We start from the raw sequence: 25,117 nt of genomic DNA, 5'->3' as shown, positions 1-25,117 counted from the left end.
AGTTTGGCAATATAGGATTTGCACTGGTTGGGCCAAAAGTTACCTTAGGCCAATAATTGCCTATATCAGTTGTTAAGACTTACGCAATGGCATGGACACCTAGGCAATAGCCTACCATCTGTGCTACGCATGTTCACTAGGGTGAGTCGTTTTTGACCTTTTTTTTTTAATTCAAAAACGGCTACTCATAAAAAGTGGCACGTGCATAAAAAAGTAACAAGTGCAAAATTTTATTAGTTTGGTGGTGCATCTTCTACCCCCACAGGGGGGTGAAACTTTCAATTTTTTGAAAAAAGAGGGAAATTTCACTTTCCGATTTAACCCTATAGGCTACCGTTCACTTTTTTGTTTTAGACAAAAAAAATAACTAGGTGTGTTTTCTTCTTCAATTACATGTTAACAGTGCACTGTTACAAAAAATTATTATATCTTTTTGTTTTTATCCATTTTTTGAAACGTTACAAATTGGTAACGCTGGTCCACTAAGCTACTCTCTATAAACTTTCCGTATTTGACATAAAAGTCATTTTGTGGGACAAAGTACATCCAAAACATGTTTGTTTCAATTTTAATCAGCCCAAAAGCAGTTAAAATCATGATCTACAACACAAAGTATGAAATGAGAATAGCGGCACCTGTTTATGCCTTATTCATAATAACACACAACATAGGTAAACAAAGCTTGAAAGCAAATCAAAACATCAGCTCAATGCAATTTTTGTAAATGATTGTTTTTCTCCATATCACTTTTGGTGCTCCGTTGTTGTCAGCCAGTTACCCCACAAATAGTATTACGCTGCATTGACTTCTGACCGGTCATCTATGGAGAAAATTTGTAAAAAAACTACATAAACGAACAAAATGCAATGAAACTGGTGAAAAAAAGAAACATATCGTGTAAATCTAATACTAAAATAGAGCTTGTTCAACACTTATGAAATTTCAAAAAGCAGTTTTTATTTTTATCGATGCAAAGATCGACTTCGCACTTCTGGCAAAAAAGATGTGGGCTGATTTTGCATCCAGGCAGCTTGCATCGAGCTCTCTTCTCCTTGTAGATCGGGAAATGATCAAAATTATCTTGTCGAACAGCCTGCTGTGGTATGGCTTTAGAGTTGTGGCCTCTGGCTTTTTTTTCTTCATACCTTCTTTCTACTGAAACAGATGGTCTTCCACGTTTTGCTGCACCCGTAACCTTACCTTCTTTGTATAGAGCCTCAGCAATGTCATGTTTGAACATAAGCAAAGGAAGTTGCTTGTTCTTTGGCAGACCCAAGTCATCACAATCTCTCCTGTAAAGTAGCCAGCAAGTGACTACCGTCATATCTAAAAAGTGGAAGAACAGTCTGTGATAATATTTTTTAGAGCGAATCTAGATACGATAAAGAGCAATCAAGGAGTCAAGCAGATCGACCCCTCCCATGTGCTTGTTGTATGTGGACACTGCTGTAGGACAAGTAACTTCAATTCTACTTTTGCTAGAGCGATCATATCGTTCAGCCAATATCAATGGATGGGCAGAATCAAAACTTGTCAGGAGTGTCACTGCTTTTGTATCTTGCCATTTGACAGCTCTTAGTGTGGCATGGTTCATTTTATATTCTTTTTCCTTGTGTGCTCCTCTTCCTTTTTTTTCATGTCCTTGTATGATGGTAGGTCACAGCCTCGTAGCCTGTTGCTTCTCACTGTTCCGAGGCAAAAAAAATTTGATTTTGCAAGATGACAGACCAGGGGTACGGATGTGAACCAATTGTCAAAAAAATGTAAATAGTTTTTATCAGCTGGGATAACTTTCGACAACTGCACCACAATATTCGAGCTGGCTCTAAGGTCAGGTTCATTCGCAGGAACACTTATTTTGCCAGTATATATCTCAAAGTCATGTATGACTCCTTTGCTGTTGCACAGCACAAAAACTTTATAGCCATACTTATGAGGTTTGCTTGGTATGTACTGCTTCATACATGACTTCCCCTTGAATGGGACCATTTGCTCATCAATACTAAGTGTTTGTGTCATTGGGATAGAATTATATTTCTTCTATAGATGGTTCAACAGTGGCCTCAGTTTAAACAACTTATCAAACTCATTGTGACCAGGTGCCAGCATGTCAGTATTGTTGTTGAAATGAAGAAATCTTTTGATCTCTTCAAAACGACGCCTTGACATAATTTCTGAAACCTTAGTTATTCCAAGGCCCACAGACCAATAAAGTCTTGAATTTGGAAGATAAATTATGGACATTAACATTACAACTGCAAAATTTTTTAAAGTTCCTCTACAGTAATTCCCAACGGTTTCGATGGATCAACTTGCACTGCATACAAGTTTGATTGTAACACAATGTGACTCATGATAGCAGCATCAAAAAAGAACGAAAATAGTTGATGGGTGCTAAGATGCAGTCAGCCCTGTGTGGACTTCCTAACCATTGTGGTACGATGCGATATGGAGCTGCTCCATTAATTTCCTTCCAAGACAGTGTTTTCTTAGAAGTATCTAGAACAGGGACATCCACCACATTCTCATCATCATCTGAAAAAACAATAAACATCACAATGAATATGAGGTTATCAAATGCCGTCAGTGAATTATCAAACATAGTAAACAAAGAACCGAACCTCACCTGAATCACTTTCATTCATAACATCACTTCCACCAATGCCAACTTCTTCAGATTCAGGTGAGTATTCCCCATCAGAATCAGATAAGTTTTCATCATCACGTTCTCCAGCATGTCCTCCAGCAATAGCTGTTGCAAATAATGGAACTCTTGGCCTACGTTTACCATAAAGTGTCCTACTTTCCATTGCCTTTTGTAGTAACTGAAAAACTGTAATGCTGAAATACAGTTCCGTTTATTTATTTTTTCTGCTGGCAAATGGACAAAAATTATTTGCACAGCAAGGATGGCAGCAAAAGACCAAAATGTCACCTAAGTCAGCTAATACAAGGTACCGTACGGTAAAATTTAGGCCAATACTAAAAAAATAAGGTTAGTATTACAGTTTACTCAATCACCTGACTTATATTATGGCTTTGCTAACCTCTGCCACCCATGCCAATGACATCTTTTGCTGCAGTTGGTCCACAAAAGCTGTCTTCATGGGCAGGATTACTAATAGACTAAAAAACCAAGTGCTCAAATTAGGTACATTTAAATCTAGGCTAATATATGCTTCCAGGAATCAAGTTGACAAAACTTTTCATGCATAATCAAATACACACCTAAGCAGTTACTAAAAAAAAAAAAAAATTACTGCCTTTCGAACTCTTTTCTAAACCTGCTAAGTCATACCAGCAAATGGACAAGTTAGCAGCTTCTGCCCAGTCTTCACACAAAGAAAAACGAAAAGGTGATTTCGAACGGTAGCCACTTTAACAAGTCGAAATTCTGCCACTAAACTTGACTAGAATGAAGCCGCCAACCAATCATAAGCTACGGGTTAAGTGAGGTAAAAAATGGCGAAAGGAAGATGATAGAAAGCAAATTAAGTGATGGATTATTTGTCAGCTGGTTGGCTTAGGGGTTAGGGTTAGGGTTAGGGCTAGAAAGCAGTCATTTCATTGACGCGGGTTTGATTCCCACCACTGCTATTGCTTTTTTTCTTCTGAAATTACCAAATAAAGTTCAAATCAAGCATTAACTCTCTGGATGAGTGCTAGAAGGGTCACAATTGTACGGTAGCCTCTTATAACATGTTCTGATTGGTTGGCGGTTGCATTGTAGTCATTCGCAGTGGCAGAATTTCGACTTGTTAAAGTGGCTACCATTTCTAACACACAAGCTTGATTTTTTCAGAGTTTCCAAAATAAAATAAAAATATGAAACGTAACAAATATGGTGATGTGAGTGATGAAGCGAAAATCTGTTTTGTTGACCAATAAAGCAAAGAAACTCTAAACGTAACAAATTTGATGAGTTGGGCGATAGAGGGTATAACTTTTTTTTGTAATTTTTCTACTGGCTAGTTATAAATTGTAAGAGGGATGTACTCAAAACTTTCCTATATAAAGGCATGTTCGAAGCTTAAGGTTTACTTCCCCCGCATCGACGACCAAAATGCTGAGTTTTCACCAATTTGAGATGCAATTTTGTCATTGCTCAATAAACAAGCTTGTCGCAAAAGGGCGAGATGGTGTTGACGCAGTACGCTCATTTATGTTCTGTCCACTAACTTTGCAGGATGCTACGAATGAGGTAGGCAACATCTGTTCACTTGGTGTCGCCACGTTACTTTGTTAGACCATGTTGCTTTGCTTTGCTGACAAACTTTGCTGACTGGGTTGATACGTAGTTACGAACTGAGATAAAAGAGATAAGCAATAGCAAGTTTGATCAGTTGCAGCTATAAAACGCAACTTATAAATTACAGTGGTCGGTTTGTTCAGATACTTTACTTCAAAATAAAAGATATATGAACTGCAGGTTCCGTGAATACAGTGTAAACTTACGATAATCTGTGAGGCTAGCAGACTAGTTAGGCTTAATATTGCCATGTGAAATAGAAATAATTCATACAAAAAGTATAGTTTTTTTTGATCATTTACAATATTTATTCCAGAACTTCAGATCTAAGGTTTTGAGCAAACTGTCTGATGTTTTGATGTTGAAATCTGATGTTTTGATGTACATACATACATAGCCGCCTACAGTTAAATCGCCGGCGGTAACAATTGTTGCGTGATCAGCCAAAGCCTTCTCTAACTTTACAAGCCAGAAGACGAAAAACTGAAAGCGCTGTGACGTCACGAAAACAGGCTCACATTTGTGCGATGGCGCGTACCAAAGTCCAAAGTGCGGAATTTACCAACTTGATAAACACCGCAGTGCGTGTTTTGAAACAAAGATACTGTAGTTTAGTATGCACGTTCAAAAACACGGAGTTAGTTGTATGAAAGGTAGGAAGCTTATTAAATTGTGTTCGCAGTAGCCTAGTTTTTGTTTAAAATAAATTTATTTTGAACTACGATACAAGGGTAGAGGCAATAAGAATTGCTAGGCTGGTATTTTAACTTCGCCAAAATCCTGAAGTTTGACTTAAGTTTTAAACATGCTATGGTTGCTTGTTGTTTCAGTGTTAATCAATTCCCAACAAAAACCTTTTTTAGTATTTGTGACCGTAGTAGGCTATAATAGTTATATGGCTAGGCTATGAAGATCAACTGATAAGTCCCCTCCTAGCCCATGAAATCCAACCAATTTGAGACTAGTGGTAAAGCCTCCAGAAGAAGGGAATAGCTCAGTTGAGCTCAACTGCAGGGAATAGATGTAGTTAGCAATTTCACTTCACTCCTATTTTGGGTTTTGCTAAGAACATCAATTTTTTCTGAATTCTTCTTTAAGTAGTGAGCAAGTTGGATTGTTTGTCTTTTGTATAGCCTACCGAAACAAATCAATATTTTAATTGCAGTACGTATATAACTATATAATTATCGTCTATATTTCAGTTAATCAGAGCAATATTTAATAATGGTGAATAAGTGTTGTGTTCCAGGCTGTAAATCCAATTACAACAGCAGTGTAGTCACTGAAGGGACTGTAAATTCCTTTAGCTTTCCAAAGGAGAAAAACTTGAGAGAAAAATGGATGCGAAAAATACCTAGAGAGGGTCTTGTTGTTACCAAAAATTCAGTGGTGTGTTTAAAGCACTTTCAAGACTCTGATGTCATTAAAGAGGATGTGTTAAAGGGAATGAATGAGGAGCCTGACGTAAGAATACCACGTAAGCATTTTAAGCTTAAAAATGATGCAGTGCCATGCATTTTCCCTAACCTCCCTTCATATCTATCCTATAACGCCAAAGAGAAAAGCAGGCCAAGCCCGTCAAAACGACGCAAAACATATGAGGATTACCAAAATAGCTTGCAGGAAGAGTGGTTAAATCAAGATAAAATACACTCATTTGATTATTTTTGTAACAATGTCCTTGAAAAGTGTATCTTTCCGTCAATCAGCATTCACAAGCAGCCAGGTTATGTGATGATCTACCAAATATCTGTTCCGTCTGAACATTCTAGTTTGTGTCCAACAATTGAATCTTGTGTTTGTGTTTACAATTCACTAAAAATTGATGTTTGGGTGGATAGGGTAAAAGTCTCTTGTAAAGATTTGTCATGGTTGAATCTCGAAGATTCAGCTTTACAAAACTGGAGCCAATTAGAGAACCTTATTTGTCGTATAAACAATAGTAATGCTGCAGAACGTGACTCCTTGGTTAAAGATAAAACATTGGTAGAATTTACCAAGAAGATTATTAATCAAATACAGTGTGAGAGCAATAGGGACATGAGAGCATTTTTAGCTGAACAGCTTTGCTTGTCTATAGAAACTCCTACAAAACGCCGCTATTCATCTAGCACAATTGTGGGTGCATATGCTTTAAAGTTAAAGTCAACGGCTGCGTACAAGTATGCTCGCGATACTCTTCTTATATTGCCAAGTATTCGCATGTTAAGGCAGCTTTCCAGTAACCTAAATAGTGACTCTGAATCGATGACTACTTACTTAAGCAATAAAGTTAGATACTTGGCAGAAAAGGAATTAGTAGTCAATTTACTGCTGGACGAAATCCATGTAAAACCCAGTTTAACATATAAAAATTCTATTCTAACCAGAGCTGATGATGATAGCAACTTAGCAACTACAATACATTGCTTTATGATTTCCTCAATATTTTCTAATAACAAGGATGTTGTTTGTTTGGTACCAGCAAAGAAAATGGCTGCAGAGAAACTGCTTCAGCACTTGAAATCAGTTTTACACAGTGTCTCAAATGCAGGATTTCAAATCATCAGCATCATTACAGATGGAAACAGGATAAATAAAAGGCTGTTTTGTATGCTCGCAAATGTTAATAAACCAGCAAATTTACCGACATACATTTGTAATCCATTTGACTTGACTCGCAGATACATCTGTTATTTGACTCAGTTCATCTACTGAAATGCATTCGCAACAATTGGATCAACTTAAAGAATTACCGGCAAACCTTCTCCTTTCCAGAGATGTTGCCCTCAGGTGAACCAACTGAGACATTATTGCGTGCATCGTTTGCAGATTTAGAGAGAAACCTGTACTTGCTAGAGAAACAGAATACTTTGAAGCGAGCTCCAATGCTATGCTGGAAGGCATTGCATCCACATTCCTTAGAAAGACAAAATGTAAAGCTAGCCCTTAAAATTTTTGCTCAAACGAATGTTGCTGCGCTCGATGTATGTGGTCCACTTCACAAAGAAGACCTTACAAACTGGAAAGGCACAGCTGTGTTTATATCCATTGTTTGTAAGTGGTGGAATATTGTAAATGTCCATCACCCATACAAGGGAAGAAATACTAGAGATGCGGATGCATTTCCAATGCAAACACCTGATGATGCACGTTTGGGCTATTTACTTTTGTTGGCTAACTGGTTGGACATTTGGTCAGAGAAAAAAAAAAAATCAGATGAAGGTTTTTTTGTCTTCGGATACGTATGTTGCTTTTCGCCATACTTTGCAGGCTATAGTTGATCTGGTAAAGCATCTCTTGAGAGTTCACAAGTTTGATTATATTTTAACTGGCAAATTTCAAACTGACAATCTTGAAAGTAGATTTGGACAGTATCGGCAAATGTCTGGTGGAAACCGTCTGGTTTCTATTCAAGAAGTCATGGAAAATGAGAAAAAACTAAAGATTAAAAGCTTGTTACAGATATACCCCGGAGGTGGCGCAGTTTCTGTAAAGGAATATTTATTTGAATTTGCTGATGTTCCACAATTTGACCAAGAAGTTTGTGAAACAGAGAAGGCTTTCATTGAACTCTTTCCATGTGATGAAGTATGTTTTGATGATGATGAGCTGCCTGTCTTGTTGTATGTTGCTGGGTATGCTGCAAAGAAAGTATGTTGAAAAATAGACTGTTGTTATTGCCGTAAGCAGCTGGTTCATGAGAGGCAGTTAAATTGTGAATTTCATGATGATGTACGTAAATATTTTGAGCAGCTTGACAGAGGTGGTTTAACTTTTCCATCCAGTGCATTGCTACATGTTTTTCAAGGTGCTTATGCTATTTTTAACTTGTGCATTTCAACTGAATATGAAGGCAAGTTTTTGAAATTAAACAAACAAAAACGAGTGTTTCTTGAAATCAACAAAAAATTTTGGGATTGTACTGATGTATATTTTGATGTTGGTGAAAAATGTATGCATTGCAGCAAACTGCTTCGTGATGTATTGCTGCAGTGTGTGAGCGTGCTCAGTAATATATTTTTGAACAACTATACAAAGGCTAAGAATGACAATGTCAAATATTCTGCTGTTTTAAGTAAAAAGGCGGCTAAATATTAATTTGGCATTCATTGTTTGTGCATTAACTGCATACTTGCAATTTAAGTGCAATGCTGGAAAAATATTTTTCTTCCAAGTAGCAAAAATTTTATTGTTAAATTTTCGAAATTTTGTTTTGTGATTTCTGAAATTTGTTACTAGTTCCCAGTGATAAAATATAAAGCTTGTTTGCGATAATGCTTCCAATACTTATTTCACTAAATATAAGTCCTAACAAGCAAATTAAGGTAATTTTCATCAATTTTTACAAAAAACATGTATTTTTAAAAACGTTTTCTTTAATTTTCGAGCAGCAATGCTACTACGCTACGTCTTCTTTCATCACTGTTTAAGTGTATAGTATCATCATTACCATTTAAGAATTTTATTCTTCCACTCCTCTGTTTTGTTTCCAGATATTTCAAAATAATCACCTTTAAAATGACCTCATGTGTATAAGTGGAAAGAATGTTAGTATTGGCAGGTTGATTTGTTACAGATTGGCGTGTTGAAGTAATAACACACTCTTATTAAATATTCACCATCTGACTGTAGAAAATGAAGTTGAAACTGAACTGTCAAGTTTTGACCATATCTTGGTTGCTTTCACATTGCAAAATTCCTTTGAGATGGAGAAATCTGACCCCAGTATATTATACCATTTTTTCTATTCTAGAAAAATCACTAAACGACCAAACATTATCTTAATCTTTTTTCTCTATTCCACTAAGCTCTCAGGTGGTTATTTTAAAAAGTCTGAAACAATGGAATTAAAAGTTTTCAGCAACGATTTGCTAACTGACCATAGTACTTAGCAGATGACAAGTAGTTGATTTGGTGTGCCCAACTACTTGTTTTGTTGGTTAGGCGCAACACTTTTCAGTCACTCCTCAGCTCCGGCAAAATAACATTTAAGTAAATGGTAAACTTGTGTTATTTAGTAAATAATGCTGATACTCTGTGCAACGCTTATATCGCAGTACACATTATACTTGCTATTTGATGGATTATCTTATTATAAATTCAAGGTAAAAAGTGAGACTCGCATTGTTAATCCAAAGCTGGATCTTTCATTGTGTTCTGTGTGTAACGTGATAGTGTCATAATCTCTGGTGATGATGATGTGCTCTTTTAATTTTGTTATGGTTTTATGGTCATGTGTGTTTGGCGGGGCATTTTTGTCCACCCAGAAAAAACCTCCAGTTTTATCTTGATTTAACGTTACTAGATGTTGAGTCTACAAAACTTATGTATTTTGTACTCTTTTTCTGTCTTTTCATTTTATTTGTTGGCTTTGTATGACATACAATATATAAACATCACTGATTTAATTAATTTACCATGTATATAATTAGTAAAATTTAACAAATGGATGAAGAGAATAAGATTATTAATATTAAACGGTACTGAACCACATGGAAGGTGTTCATGGATGGACGTTATGTTACTCTGTGTTGTGTTTTTGTTTTGTTTATTGTGTTGCTATTATATTATCCACTTATTATTTTACGTTGTTTTGCGATAGTTATTACAAGTAATGCCTAGGGGGGTGGTTGACTTGATGACCTTCCGGTCCCTTCGCCACCTCCTTAGCCATGATAGTGTGTTTGTCATTGTCGTGACCAAAAAAATAAACTTCTTGACTCTCTTAAATAGCTATGTTGTAACATCGAATAAGAAATAAGTGCATCATGGTTGTAGTCACATTAGATTGTTATTGCCAAATTGGCATCTTGCAGAAGCATAATCGTATTATTCTTAAAGTGAGTTTTAGTAACAAGTGAGAGAAAGCATCTCATTCTCATTGTATTTTTTTATTACCTTAATAAAATGTTAAATTTTTAGTGCCAGTACGAATTGTCTTGTACCTTTGTGTTTCGGATGTTTGTGTCAGCAATAACCGTGGTTAGCCTATACAATTTTTGATTTTCCAGTTGATAGTGTTTGCAGATTTTATTAATTTTTTTTTTAATTTACTCCAATTATATGACTATAACAAACCCGATATAAGTTGGTTCCAAGACTAACGTAAAAATATGTAGAAAACGGAAATATTTTAAATAAGGCAATGTCAGTCTTCAGTGGTACTTGTAAGCTTGTATCAAGTCATTAGTGTGAAAACTCTGCATAGTTTATTCTGATTCAACGTAAAACGACTCTTTTACGTTAATTTAACGTTGAATCAACATACAAGATTTTTTATTTGACAATAAACGTTGATTCAACACAACATTACGATAGTGTTCCCACTGCGAGTGTGTTAGCCATAACGCATTGTGTTGTTCTCAATTACCGCACAGTGGAAGTTGAGCCTGTTTTTCCGCCATCTTGGATTTCGTTTCCTGGCCTGTAAAGTTATAGATGGCCTTGGATCAGCTGATTGCTCGTCTTTTGTGACGTAGACTGTACAGTCGCACGCTTCGCTGGTCAGGCCCATTCTGGTTTTGAAAGCTCTGACAAAAGTACGAGCGGAATGCTGATCAGACCGCAATGGGGCAAAATTTTATTGAAAATTGTTTTATGGCAGCAAGTTAAACACAAAGAACGTGGAAAATCGCCAAGTTAGGTTTTTCCTTTAGTACCCCTTTAAGGATGATACCTAGCTTTTATTACCCACGTTTCGTCAGTCAGCACGACTGACTTTATCAAGTGGGCTGAAACAGGTAAACATAACCTGTTCACTAGCGAATGGCGCAACACAAAAACATAGGCTACTGACTGTTATGAATTATCGTAGCTAATTTTATTGGATCTAAGATATTCAAGAATCCCGGTAGGAATTGACACACTAGATCCGTTGTCTGTAGTAAAATGACCAATGAAATGAGTACTTGGCTCCTCGAGTAAAATGATGTGCTCTTTAATTTTCAACGTTTCTTGACGTTGAAGAGATAAATTTAGATGCTGGATAGTAGCCCACTGTTTTTAGGCATCACTGCCTTATCAATTAAACTGAGTGGTGATAATGTTGCGTTTTTTAACTCTGATTCTTGCTACTTTATTCATTTCGTCAGTGTTGTAGATTACAACTAACCATTCGTATTTTGCCCGTGCCTAATCATTTCTATTGCTTCTCCTTGCGGTACTATGACGTAGGTAATTGCTCGTTTAAACAATCAAATACCTGGCCGCGACATTTTACTTGTGCTCTAGCAGCGTAGCTTCATACAGCAGATTGTTTAGTACTGAAGACATTTCAGTTGCATGTAATCTTTAGTTTGTAAGCTGTACTGTATAATCTCTTTATTTAAGGTTTAATAAACAAAACACACGATATAGCTGAACATAAACATAGCGGTTAACATCAACATAATAAGGTAGTAGGTATTAACTTAAATAAAAAGATTATACAGTACAGCTTACAAACTAAAGATTACATGCAACTGAAATGTCATCACCACTAAACAATCTGCTGTATGAAGCAAGCTACGCTGCTACAACACAAGTAAAATGTCGCGACAGGTATTTGATTGTTTAAACGAGCAATTACCACGTCATAATACTGCAAGGAGAAGCAATAGAAATGATTAGGCACGAGGCAAAATACGAATGGTCAGTTGTAATCTACAACATTCTCCCCTGCCAAGAAATCGAGTTCAAACGGGTATTTGTATCATTCATACATCAAACGATCAGGAGGGCGCCTTATGCGGAAGAACGCCTCAGCATTGATTCTTCTCTTGTGTTAGCCTCTTCATTGACTTCAGAATGACGATCAACTTCGGGTTCAGCACCTCTCACGTTGCTGTGATGCATTTTATCAACGGGTGAATCGCTTGCAACGGTTTCATCATTGTACGATTGATCATTAATGAAAACAGAAGTGTCAGAAGCAGTTGCGCTATTTTCGAAAGTGTTTCTTTCTCCCACAGGAGCAACATCACATAATGATACAGTAGTCTGGCGACCATTCGGTAATCTCACAAAAGCATACGTTGGAGTAGCTTAAATTAATTCTACTTCATCTACAGCACGTTCATTTACTCGTGCGAATGTGGCGCTTCAATAGAACAGGACCAGGAGTACTGAGCCATGTGGGGCTTGATGATCCAAGCATGGAACGCCGACTAAACTTCATAATGCGCTCGAGGGGAGATACATTCATCGCAGTACAGAGCAGTGAACGTACGGAATGTAATACGTCACGCAAAACACTTTCCCATTATGAAATGGGCAAATTGCGCGTTCTTAATGCAAGTTTCACTGCGGTCCAAATCATATTATTATATTTTTCACATTGACATTTACATCGAGAGTTATATAAAAGTTTTGCTGAGAGCTATTCCTTTGCTGTGCGCAAATGATATAAAGTCGTTTGACATAAATGCAGGCCTTCTGTCAGAATGAATATATGAACAAAGGCCAAACAAAGAAAACAATTGTGATAAAAATAAAGTAACAGTTCCGGCATTCATATTGGCACACGGAAACGCAAATGGAAACCTCGAATACTCGTCGATTACAGTCAATATATATTTGTTTCTTGTGGCTGAAGGCAATGGGCCTTTGAAATCAATATTTAGGCGTTCCATAGCTTGAGTAGCTTTTATAAGTGGAGTTTGAATCGGCTTGTGGAAACGAGGTTTAATTTCAGCACAAACATTACAATCTGAGATCATATTACGTATCTCGCCGAGCGAATAAGGTAGATTCTTTGTTTTGATATAATGGTGCATTCTTGTTACCCCAGGTTGTTACCCCCAAAGACTCGCATGAATCTCGTACAAATAATTGCTAGACAAACTTGCACAATACGCTTTTGATAAGGCATCAGGTGCCACGTTAAGTTTTCCTGGTCGATAAACTAGGTCATATTGATATTGTGAAAGTTCAACACGCCATCTCAAAATTTTACTGTTTTTCAACTTACTATGACTTTTGCAATCATACATAACGCGATTGATCGCTGATCAGTTACAAGTTTGAAACGCCGCGCGGCTAGCAAATGGCTCCATTTTCGCACTGCTTCAACAATAGCAGCGGCCTCTTTTTCTATGGAAGAATGATGCTTTTCGGTTTTTGTCACCGATCGGGAAAAAAACGCAACTGGTCTATCTCGTTGATTTACGGTTGCTGACAAAGCAACATCTGAAGCATCAGTTTCGACTACAAACATGGCTTCTTCATCGATTACTCCAAGTGTCACAGTGGCCAATTCTGATTTAAGCTCTTCAAACGCTTTTAAAGTATCACCATTTAAAGGAAAGTCACAGTTTCCTATTAACGGTTTAATTTTGTCAGAATAATGAAACACCCATTTGGCATAATATGCGAAAAGTCCGATAACACGCTGCTGCTCTTTGTTATATGCTGGAGAAGGGAGCTCTAAAAGAGTTTTCACTCGGTCAGGATCTGGTTTTAAACAACCTTTAGAAATTTGATAACCCAACAACTGTATGCAGTTAGTCGAATATTCACATTGCGACTCATTAAATGTCAAATTACACTATTTAGCTACTTGCAAAAACTTCGACAAATTTTCATGAAGTGTCTGGTTGACCTCTTGCTTGCAAGATTTAAGCAAATAACGCGCATAAATTCGATGAGGAGCTTTGTCATATGCACTTTGAAGTTGAGTAATTGCAGCTTCATAAGTGCCAGCTTCTGAAATGACGTCATAAGCTGCACTATCAAGATGATTGACAAGAAGACCGAGTTTATCTGCATCCGAAATACCTTAGTACTTCTGAATATAATAAGTAAATGACCTGTACAAGTGCGACCAAAACTTCCTGGCTTCGCTACTGTGAGGATCGGCAGTAAACAGTTTTGGTCTTAAGTCTTTAAGATCCATTCTGTGTCTGTTTATTAAATTGTTATGAATCCATACTCATTCATCACCAAACCTCAAATTAAATTTTAATAAACAAAACACACGATATAGCTGAACATAAACATTAGGGTGGAGTGAAAAACAAAAAAAATTGATTTTTGCTCTGTAATAGCGATTAAAAGTTGTAGTGTGGCTTGACTAATTAACTTTGCAAATTTTAACGTTTTAAAATAAAGTTTACGTCTGCCGCAAGCGAGTTCAAGATTACAAGTAGGGTTGCCAGAGGTTAATATAAAAAAGAGCCCAAGCTTATGCAAAAAGTAGCCCAAAAGTAGCCCAATTTTTTGGGGGGTTCTAAAGTAGAGCCCAAATTGGAGCCCAAGCAAAAAAATAGGCTATTATACAAAATTCTTCAAGAACGCTTGATCATCAGTCCCAAATTATAAGTGTTTTTCCAGTTCTTCACATCTTTCAGACAAATCAATCAATCAATCAATGTTTTATTTGTCAGTAACAGGAACATAGGTACATGTTTGAAATATGCAATTAATATACACAATGCAAAGTTACACAAGTTCCCATACCGACAGGGAGACAACGAAACGACCATACGGTCTACAAGTCAATTGCCACCCTACGGAAATGACGATTTTGCCATTTAAGCTAAGCTTACAAGAGAAAAATAAAACGTTAAATAGTACGGTACAATTATAAACAATACGAATAAAATAGTACCATAGCTATCTAAATACCACAACAGACAGGAAGCAGCGAAAGACTATATCAGTCATCGAGTCAGCTGCTTCCCAGTTCTTAATATTGGGTGGCGTAGCGGTCAGTGGAGTGGTGCCTCACTCTACCGGCCCGCGTTCAATACTCGGTGCGTCACGGGAAGCCTCACTTAACTCTTAAAAAGATTGGCAAATGATTGGCAACCATGCATTCACTCAACTGTTTGTTAAAATAACTACAAACAAGTACCGGTTCCACACCAAGCAACACAAAAAATGGTTTAATTGCTTTTCGTGATGAGCTAACGCATCAAGAGTGTTCCCCTCAAGACCATCAACACTTCTGATAACCCTCTAAGGTCGATCAACATAGAAACTATCTTTTTTTTTACTCATATAAATTGTTAAAAAAATTTCACTAGCCTTTCTTTTCTCATCTTTCTACATTTGTAAAAACTTTATTAAGGTGTTGCGACCATGCCATAACTGATTGTCCTGCTTTGGCGTCATGCACGTTATAGCGTCCGTGTTTTGTTGCTTCTACCTTTTTCTAGACCTTGCTATGTTTGAAATATATTGTTTTTCGTTGTTTTCGTCAGAAATAAAAACAAGCTGAACTGATGTCCACTGCATTTTCATGAAAATCTGGATCACTTTAAGTGGCCAGGATTGCCAGATATTAAAGCTTAAACATGCACATTTTTGAAAATTAGCATCTTTATACGTACCAAATTGGTAACCCTGCCTGACCGAGGCCTCCAAAAACGCTACTCCTCAATGAAATAACTATGAATTAGGTAAAAATCCTAAACATAATACAATTTTTACATAAAAAGTTATATTATATTTGTAAAAAAAGTAGCCCAATTGGGCGCCAACCAAAAAAGCGCGCTCAACGCGAATTTTTGGCGCCTGGAGAAATCAAAAGTAGCCCAATTGGGCGTAAAAGCGCCCAATCTGGCAACCCTAATTACAAGGGACGTGCAGAATAAATATCAAGATCTGCTTCAGAAATGTTCCCACAGCAAAACTATCGAATGTGACGTCATAGAGGATATTTGTTACGATTCAATTAGTCCATTTAAGCAACATAATCGTTAATATGCCTGGGCCTGAAAAAGCCATTGTAGCGGTTTGTATGTCTGTTGCATTTTAATGAATTATCACTGAGGCACTTAATGCATTATCTTGATGGAGTTACATCTGCTCCACAAAGTTTTTCTGGCTCCATTGGTAAAAAACTTGAAGACTGTGACAGTTATTACCAGTCGCTGAGTTTGAGGCTCTTGATATTCAACTGCCTTCAATTGACGTGAACTTAAGCACAGACCAGCAGTAGGCCTACTTGTATGACATCTGTAAAGCAATTAGCTCACGGCGTTGTGATGCCAAGTTTGCCTATCGTAATCCAGGAAAGATGAATCACTCCAGATGGCTGACAACAGCCAATCCCATTTTGAGGCTTTATGTTTCACAAAAGAATCCCTGTGAAAACCTGAGAGCGTTGATGGAGTACATTGCCAAGGTACCTATATGCTCCAACTTGGTTTGCAGTGAAAACGCAACCTTCCTGTACTAAAGGAGCTAAACATCTGTTTCACTTACGGTAGTTAAAAAGTCGCGCTATCTTAGCGCTGAACTAAAAGCAATAGTTGAACCTGTTATCAACCGAAATTATAAAATTAGCACTGTGAAGGATACTTGCAGTCAATCAATCAGTTCAAAGTATTCGTCTGCTTCAAAGTTCAAGAGTGGAACTTTAAAGAGGCGAATGGAATCGTCATGACCTTGTTTTCTGGCAGCAAGTATCCTTTCGACTTTTTAACTACCGTAAGTGAAACAGATGTTTAGCTCCTTCAGTACAGGAAGGTTGCGTTTTCACTGCAAACCACGTTGGAGCGTATACCTTGGCAATGTACTCCATCTAATGTGATTGGCTGTTGTCAGCCATCTGGAGTGATTCATCTTTCCTTGGATTACGATAGGCAAACTTGGCATCACAACGCCGTGAGCTAATTGCTTTACAGATGTCATACAAGCACTGCTGGTCTGTGCATAACTTCACATCAATTGAAAGTCAGTTGAATATCAACAGCCTCAAACTCTGTCACAGTCTTCAAGTTTTTTACCAATGGAGCCAGAAAAACTTGGTGGAGCAGGTGTAACTCCATCAAGACAATGCATTAAATGCCTCAGTGGTAATTCATTGAAATGCAACAGACATACAAACCGCTACAATAGCTTTTTCAGGCCCAGGCATATTAACGATTATGTTGCTTAAATGGACTAATTGAATCGTAACAAATATCCTCTATGACGTCACATTCGATGGTTTTACTGTGGGAAAATTTTGAAGCAGATCCTGATATTTATTCTGCACGTCCCTTGTAATCTTGAACTTGCTTGCGGCAGACGTAAACTTTATTTTAAAACGCTGAAATTTGCAAAGTTAATTAGTCAAGCCACACTACAACTTTTAATCGCTCTTACAGAGCAAAAATCAATTTTTTTTGTTTTTCACTCCACCCTAATAAACATAGCGGTTAACATCAACATAACAAGGTAGTGGGGATTAACTTAAATAAAGAGATTATACACTACAGCTTACAAATTAAAGATTACATGCAACTGAAATGTCTTCACTACTAAACAATCTGCTGTATGAAGCAAGCTACGCTGCTACAACACAAGTAAAATGTCGCGGCAGGTATTTGATTGTTTAACCCTATTCGGACCAAGCTATTTTTGTGAAGTAATGGCCTGACGTGTGGACTTATTCCATCCACACTTTCATTTTCTAATAACTTTTGATATAAAAACGTTACGAGGTGGCTTTTTTGCAAAGTTAGAGCAAAATTTATTGACAAACTGGTTGAAATTTTAAGTTTACTCACATACTCTTGTTACGGCCAATCTCTGTACAATTCAAACGTCATATAAAACCGTTCAAGTCTACTGAATATTACGTCATGGAAGTTGCTAGAAAATGTGCCGAAATTGCACCATTGTTCATAGACTTGTTTCAGACCTGTTTGGGCCTGTTTAAACATGAATGCATTGGTTCACTAGCTTTGGACACCTGTTTTGAATTGCGTGACAATTGATTTCACTATTGCGTCACAGTTACTTTCTACGTGAATTTGAGATATTGATATCTATTCTGGTCATTCGTAAAATGATTGCTTGAAAGTTGGCCGCTCATTTAACTGTTGGCTTAGTGCTTGCTAGCTGGACAAAAGTTCCGTCTTTTATCCAAGTAATCTGTTGTGTAGTGACAGTTTAAGTGGTGTAGGCGTTGCACCCCCTCGTTTTCGGTAGCCTCGGGCTAATTTTACAGGAATACACTGTTTGAAAAGAAGTTCAAGTGTGTGTTTCTTCGGTCATTATATGCAGACGAAAGGATCCGGGAATCTTACGTTACAATTTTCCCACGAAGAAATTATGGTTTACCGCTGTGACCATAAAAAATAAAAGACGTTTCTTGTTAGCTGGTAGGCCAAGAAGCACTTAAAGCATAAAAAAATAAAAGACGTTGTTGTCAGTTGGAACTTAGAAGCACAAAGAATAATAAAGAAGATCTTGTTGGTTGGTAGTCTACAGAAGCAAAGAAAATTGGAGATATTTCTTCTCGGTTGGTAGGCTACTAAAGAACTTTAAGCTAAAAAGTAAAGACATATCTTCTCAGTTTGGTACTGAAGAAAAATAACTTTGACAATCATTGGCAAGAAAGAAGATTAAAGGCAATCCATCTGTGCTTGAAGATTCAAGTCGAAGAATCCAAGCAAGTTTTGTGGACGTTTGGACTTCACATACTCGTACAGCTACGGTATCGTGCATTTAAATTCTTTTTTGTATTTTTACGGTCTTTGCAGTTAAGTTTTTTATAACTACTGTAATTTTGTGTGTTTGTGTAACTTAATTTTTTAATTGTTAAATTTAGCCCTAACATTTAATATGTCTACACTCGGTGGTGACAGGGACTCGACCGCCGTCGACTCGACTGAGTTTAAGCCTGATGATGTTCTTTGCGGTCGGGCAGGCCATTCTGGGGAGGGACCCATTAACGATGAGGCTAAGTCAGTTCGAGAGGCCCGGCATCTTAGACGGGATATTTTGACTCAAATTGGGGAACTTTCTGTAGCCCTAGGTTCTTTGAGTGATAAGCAGGAACTGTTAATTTTTCGATCTAACTTATCTACTTTAGAAGAGGAATTAAGGCATTTCCATGCTCTTTTGAGTAAAATTGTTAACTCTGCAATCTTGGCAGAACTTCGTGATAGGGTAGATCCCGAATTTAACTCGTTAAAAAATAACTTCGAACAAAAAGAAAGTGAGTTCTCAGATAGGTTGGATGCTGACATACATCCTGAGGATAGCGCCTCAAATGTAAGCACTAGGATGTCTGAGAGCTCGTCACGGATAGTTGCACAAATTAACCTACAGTTAAGACGAGAGGAGCTCCAGATCAAAGCTGAGGCCGAAGCAAGAGCTGCTGAGGCCATCGCAAGAGCAGAGGCCATACGAGCTGAAGCCGCACGAGCAGAGGCTGCCGCGAGAGCTGAGGCCGACGCGAGAGCTGCTGAGGCCGCACGAGCAGAGGCTGCCGCGAGAGCTGAGGCCGACGCGAGAGCTGCTGAGGCCGCACGAGCAGAGGCTGCCGCAAGAGTTGAGGCCGAAGCCGAAGCTAGAGCTGCTGAGTTCGCACTCAAAGACGCTCAGTTGAGGGCCGAACAACGTAAAGAGGCAGTTTTAGCTGAATATCGTTCTGAGTTGGGCTCCTGACGTAGCTCTAGGAAGGGCTCTTCTAGGCATTCCAGAAGTGAACATCAATCGCAGTTTAATTTACCTAACCTTTTCCAGACGCCTGTTCAATCTGTAAGTGGACCAGTGCGATCCACACGTTTTCCAGCTGTTTCAGGAGGTCTCGGGGCCGCGGCTAAGGGTCTTCCGAAGGACCTAGTGCCAAGGCCTGCGAATTTTAGCCGAACTCTTCCCCCAGAGCGTACAGGTCACGGGGCCGCCATTAGCAGTAATGCTTTGCCCCCTTCAAAGTTTTCTGCGCCGCTAGTTGTTGATCGCCCAGCTACACGTAATTTGGGTGGTTGTGAGAGGCGTATCGTGTCTCCTGATCTTAACGTGTTTGAGGATCGTGATCGGGCTGTGCATGGGACTGAGCCCACTCAGCCCCTTAAGGGATATAGCTTGTCTTCTCCCGCTAAATCGAGTTCTCAACAGCAGGATTGCTTTTTTGAATACCAAAATAGTAGGACGTTCTTCGATAAGGCGGCCTTGATTGGTTACGATGGTAATAATATGCCATTTATTTTCTTTAAAAATCGTGTTATGGCCTTGATGGCAGCTTCGCCCTTTAAGGGAACTCGTTTGACTTTGTTACAAGCAGCTTGTGTTAGAACAGCTGCGCAAACGATTGCTAATTTGGTTTCCGACACTCCTGGCTTGTCAGAGGAAGACAGAATAGAAATGTCGTTAGCTCGCTTGTCCCAGCGTTTTGGAGTTCGTGGAGGTCTTTTTGCCGAACCAGAAATTAGAAAGTATCGCTATGGTAGCAAATTGAATTCGACCTCTTCCAGTGATCTGAAAGAGTTTAAAGATGAATTGTCGCAGTGTTTGCTTTACGCGAAAGCTTATGGTCAGCGTGATAAATTAGAAGGACGTTTTGTTTTGGATTTGGCTAAGCGACTCCCGTTTGACGCTAAGCAGCGTTATCTTGACTTTTTAGGTGATCAGTATGGTAGCACTGAGGAACCTACTTTTCAGAGTTTGTTTGATTTTGTAGTACGGGAGGAAACGCGCAAGTCGACTGATTTTAGCATTATGCTAATGGGCGATTCTGGTGAGTCGCAGCATTTTAAAAAGTTTGGCAAAGGAAAATTGCCTTCATGTCCGGTTAGGCAGACGTCCGTAAAACCCCATGATGATGTGATGTCAGGGAGTTCGCAGTACTCGACTGTTGTTGGCGCACCGCGCGGTGGTGAGGCTAGACGTAAGAACCTACCGGCATGCATTTATTGTTCGTCACGTGGTCAAGTTGAATATCATTTTTTGTCTAACTGTAAAGAATTTTTGCGCTTGACACCTAAAGATCGGAGAGATGTCATTGTGAAAGCTGGCAAATGCTTGAATTGTTTGCGCCAGCATATGGTTAGGGATTGCGTTCATGCAAATAACTGTCGTAAGTGTGGGCCTAACAACGATAGGAAACACTATTTTCTTCTGCATGATTTTTATGTGACGTCACGTGATTCTCTGGATTTGGTCGGTAAAGATGAGGCTGGTGCTAGAGTTCCTGTGCGTAATGTTAAGATTGGAAATGTTAAAGCAGCCTTTAACCGCGTTACTGCTGCTCGTGTTTTGAATCCAATGACTGGCAAATCGAAGTTGGTGTATTGTCAGCATGATCCTGGTTCGCAGTTGACCTTTGTTTCGAGTGACTTGGTGTGCGAACTTGGTCTTAAACCGTATGATAAAGCGTCGTTTAAAATGGATACTCTGGCTGGTCAGAAACCTACTTGTGCTGACCTTGTTAAACTCAACATCCAGTCGTTAGATACAGATGAACTGTTTTGTGATATAACTTCGGTGGTTAACCCAGCTTGGGCTGACGATGTTAAAACTTTACCCCATAAGCAGGATTTAAGTAGTTTCCGTCATTTTCATGACGTGAATATGTTTCATTTGAATGATTGTAGTACTGTAGATGTACTGATTGGAAACGACAACGCTTATTTGATGTGGGCAAAAGAAGAACGTGTTGGTGAAAATCGTAGTGAACCACATGCTTTGCTCACTCCTCTCGGTTGGTTGGCTTGTGGTGGTAAGTCACCCTTAGTTGAAAGCGTTGCTAAAGTGTGCAGAATGCAGACGTCTTCAGAGTCGGATGTCATCTCTGGCTTTCAGCGTAAAATTGAGTCTCGTGATATGGAAATAGCAGACCTGAATAAAGTCATTCAGGATTTGACTTTGCAAAATGAAAAATGTGATTTGTCTCGCAATGATATTTTGGCTAGAGAACGTGTCGAACCGAATATTGAGTTGAAAGATGGTCGATTTGAGATACCTGTTCCGTTGAAGGAAGATATTGATCTACCTAACAATTTTGTGTTGGCGTCAGATAGAGCTGCTGCTTTAAAGAAGAAGGCTTTAAAACAATCTGAATTCCGAGGAACTTGTGTAAATGATGTAATGTCTTCCTGTCCTGAATTGTCTGACTTGTTAAACCCTCTGGCAGATGTCTTGGCTAGATTTCGGCTTGAAAGATTTGGTTTCATGGCTGATGTGACCAAATACTTTTTTCACATTTTGGACTCTTCAATACGTAAGCCCAGTTTTATTGAACTGCTTACGTACACAGGCAGTGCCGTTCGGATCGTGAACGAACGCCCTTTGGTACCTTTGAGTGACGACCCTAGGGATTTTACTGTCATCACCCCTGCCTCACTTTTGACCCCATACTTAGACCCATACTGTGCTGTTGGGCAACCACATGATCGTGACCAATTAAGAAGGGATTATCGGTTCAATTTGTCACTTTCTCAGCAGTTTTGGAGTAAATGGATCGATTTTTACTTGCCAGGTCTTCAGGGCCGGAAAAAATGGCTAAAAATGGCCGAGAATTTGGAGCCTGGTCAACTTGTAGTGGTAGGTTCTCTCCAAGACATTGGTAAACGTGGGAAGTATCAACTTGGGAGAGTGCATGAGGTAGTTCCACAAATTAGGAAAGGGAAGCCTGTGGTTCGTAGAGCCAAAGTTGCCGTCTGCAACTATGATGAGAGTACGGGGAAAGTGAAAGTAGACTACGTGTTGAGGGATATTTCGTGCCTCGCCCCCGTAAAGAACACCTAAGTGTTAGGGTTTGAGCCTGGTTTTGTCTGCGGTGGCCGATACTTGTCTGAGCCCGGAACAGTCGGTTATTATCGCAACTATTGTATATAGCGTCATTTAGCGTGTACCTATGGTACCAATTTCATGTATCGTCGCGTATTCTTATTGCTGTTCATTCTTTGCATGCCCTTTGTATTTGCGTATTAACTTAAACGTGAGTGATTCAAAAAAAATTTGTGTATCGTGTGTTTTATTCATTGGCTCACGATTGTCCTTCAATTCTTTTTTAGTTATGCCATGTTAGACTGTCATAACTAGGGGCCGCTATGTTACGGCCAATCTCTGTACAATTCAAACGTCATATAAAACCGTTCAAGTCTACTGAATATTACGTCATGGAAGTTGCTAGAAAATGTGCCGAAATTGCACCATTGTTCATAGACTTGTTTCAGACCTGTTTGGGCCTGTTTAAACATGAATGCATTGGTTCACTAGCTTTGGACACCTGTTTTGAATTGCGTGACAATTGATTTCACTATTGCGTCACAGTTACTTTCTACGTGAATTTGAGATATTGATATCTATTCTGGTCATTCGTAAAATGATTGCTTGAAAGTTGGCCGCTCATTTAACTGTTGGCTTAGTGCTTGCTAGCTGGACAAAAGTTCCGTCTTTTATCCAAGTAATCTGTTGTGTAGTGACAGTTTAAGTGGTGTAGGCGTTGCACCCCCTCGTTTTCGGTAGCCTCGGGCTAATTTTACAGGAATACACTGTTTGAAAAGAAGTTCAAGTGTGTGTTTCTTCGGTCATTATATGCAGACGAAAGGATCCGGGAATCTTACGTTACAATTTTCCCACGAAGAAATTATGGTTTACCGCTGTGACCAACTCTATCAGTTTTTTGCTATTGCTTTTTTGCTAAAAGTAGTCAATTTTTTTAATTTGTCTGATGTCTCCACCATATTCTCCTTGAAATTGCTAATCTCTCCGTTAAAGGAACGCAAGGTCCAGTCATACTTTTTTGACATGACCTACGTTCTTCGGACAACTGCTGACGCAAAACACAGCGGTGGAGTTAATCCCTCCTTACCCCTATTCAATTTCACGCTGATGAATGTTTTACTAGTTTTGCAGATAATTTTGGGAGTAGGCTGTTAAAAACTGCTGATAACTAAAAAACTATACTGCACAAAAATGTCATTTTATTACTAAAACAACGATGAATGATTTTTAGGAAAAGTCATAAAACTTCAGTTAATTTTATCCAGTAGCTTTTATGTAATCGATGAAAGTTTTAGGTATGGATGGAACCCGTCCACCCGTTAGTCCGAATAGGGTTAAATGAGCAATTACCTACTTCATAGTACTGCAAGGAGAAGCAATAGAAATGATTAGGCACGAGGCAAAATACGAATGGTTAGTTGTAATCTACAACACTGACGAAATGAATAAAGTAGCAAGAATCAGAGTTAAAAAACGCAACATTATCACCACTCAGTTTAGTTGATAAGGCAGTGATGCCTAAAAACGGTAGGCTACTATCCAGCATCTAAATTTATCTCTTCAACGTCAAGAAACGTTGAAAATTAAAGAGCACATTATTTTACTCGAGGGGCCAAGTTCTCATTTCATTGGTCATTTTACTGCAGCCAACGGATCTAGTCTGTCAATATCTACCGGGATTCTTGAATATCTTAGATCCAATAAAAATAGCTACGATAATGTAATGGCAATTGAATGCGATGGAGCTACAGTAAACACAGGTCAAAAAGGCGGCATGATAAAGCTCCTGGAAGATCATTTTAAAAAGCCACTTCAATGGTCAATATGCCTACTCCGCGGTAATGAATTGCCTCTTAGGAATCTTATAAAAGAACTGGATTGTAATACTAGCGGACCTGATAACTCTACTGGGCCCATTGGAAAGCAGCTAGCCACTGTCACACCACTAGATGAACTGTAAAATATAAAGCAGTTCCGGCACCAGAGATTAAAATTGATGAAAATGTCCTCAGCACTGACCAAAAATATCCTCTACACATACACAGAGTGGAGAAATATCAATTTATTTCGCATCTAGGAGACGAGGTATGATGAATCACTCAAGATGGTTGACCACAGCCAATAGAATTATACGTTTATATGTTGCATCTAACGAACCGACACCGTCAGCTGTATTGGTGGAACTTGTGGTCTATTGTTCCGGCGGGTCAATTGCCCTTTTTATTATAATTGTAATGAAATTTGTAACTTGGCTGGATGAATTAAGCAACGTTGAATTTGTGTTCTTTCACTGTTCTATGTGACGTGGCCCGCCTGATGGTCAAGACGTTAATCTCTGATTGTCGCCTTTGCCGCGTGCCGGGAGCGTGGTTTCTGGAGACTTTTTGCCATTGTGTTGGTTTTCATTTCATTATCAAAATAGCAAGCTAGAGGAATGCCAATGTGTACCACGGATTTCGG

General features: G+C 38.6%; 1 protein-coding gene across 1 annotated transcript in view; it reads left to right on the top strand.

Moving 5' to 3' along the window:
* Nucleotides 1-25,117, top strand: part of LOC145779430 (transmembrane protease serine 11C-like) — a 68,904-nt gene that overhangs the window by 5,944 nt on the left and 37,843 nt on the right. The window lies entirely within an intron of this gene.

This window comes from Aplidium turbinatum, chromosome 1 (assembly GCF_918807975.1).
Source record: "Aplidium turbinatum chromosome 1, kaAplTurb1.1, whole genome shotgun sequence".
NCBI classification, from domain to species: domain Eukaryota; kingdom Metazoa; phylum Chordata; class Ascidiacea; order Aplousobranchia; family Polyclinidae; genus Aplidium; species Aplidium turbinatum.
This window is presented reverse-complemented; position numbering and strand designations above follow the sequence as displayed.